Source organism: Octopus bimaculoides, chromosome 10, assembly GCF_001194135.2.
Source record: "Octopus bimaculoides isolate UCB-OBI-ISO-001 chromosome 10, ASM119413v2, whole genome shotgun sequence".
Taxonomy (NCBI): Eukaryota; Metazoa; Mollusca; class Cephalopoda; order Octopoda; family Octopodidae; genus Octopus; species Octopus bimaculoides.
Genome location: NC_068990.1, coordinates 56,317,790 through 56,319,189, shown reverse-complemented (window position 1 = coordinate 56,319,189; position 1,400 = coordinate 56,317,790).

Sequence of the window (1,400 nt, the reverse complement as noted above, 5' to 3'; positions counted from 1 at the left end):
ATATATATATATATATATATATACTCATATATACTTATCTATATATATATACAGTACATATATATATATATATATATATTCATATAGATATATATACTCACATATATATATATATATATATATACATATAAGTGTGTAAATGTATATATGCATATATCTATATCTATATATGTATGTATATATGAGTGTATATATATGGGTGTGTGTGCATATATACAGCATATATACATATATATATATATGTGAATTTATAATTAATTATCAATTACAATTGAGGGTACACGAAGTACCAGCGATGCTAGAAATAAGAGTCGGAGCATACTCAAATAAGCCCACAATTTCATTGAAAATACAACAGGCTGACGAAAATCGAGGGATGAGCAAGATTTAACTTACCACTGCAGCTGAAAGTCGCAAATGAGGATCGAACCTCGATTTTCGTTAGTCTGCTGTATCTGGAGTGACATGGTGGCCTATCTGAGTGCTTTTTGACTCTTATTTCTAGCAACGTCTGTCTTCTCATCAGTGTTACTCTCTATCAAGTCAAATCTATAAACGAATACACTATATAGAGAAATATCTCATACTTTTATTACAAATTACTTTAAAACGAAAAAAATATTGCGCTTTTTTTATCAGTTTTTTTTCTTATTTACTAAAAAAAATGCTTTTTTGTCGATATTATTCGTCCTCTTAGCTTTCTTGTCACTTTTAAATTATTTTAGTCTTACTTTCCATAGAAAATCGAAGATCGCTTCAAGACCCTCCTACGTCTTCATCTATCGTACTTTTTCTTTTATCTTTTAATTATGTTATTAGTATTTTTTTTTTTTTTTTGCTTTTACTGTTTTGAAAACTATCGAAAATTCACAAAGTAAATGATTTCTCTAATTTTAAAATAAATAGTAGTTCGATTAGTGTATTTACTTGACATTGTATACTTCTGAGTATGTGTGCGCATGTACGCATACACACACACACGTACATATACATATACACCCCCCCCCACATATATATATGAATGTACGCATATGCATATATGTATATATACATACATACATACATACATACAATTCTTTGGCAAAATTACTTGTAGACACATATTCATATAATTGTATACGCATACAGTTATATGAATATGTATGGGTTTACAAGTAATTTTGTCAAAGAATTGGCATATGTTCTTATTTTTTATTTGTCCTTCGTGATTATTGTTGTAGATATCATTAATTCAATTTTATTTATATACTTATTCATTTATCTTATGCTTTTTACTCACGACTCCCAATACAATTTGCTACAGAAATAAGATGAAACTATGTAAAAATTCTTCATATCCGCTGTCTGAAAATTTTTTTTTCACCTCTCTCTCTCTCTCTCTCTCTCTCTCTCTCTCTCTC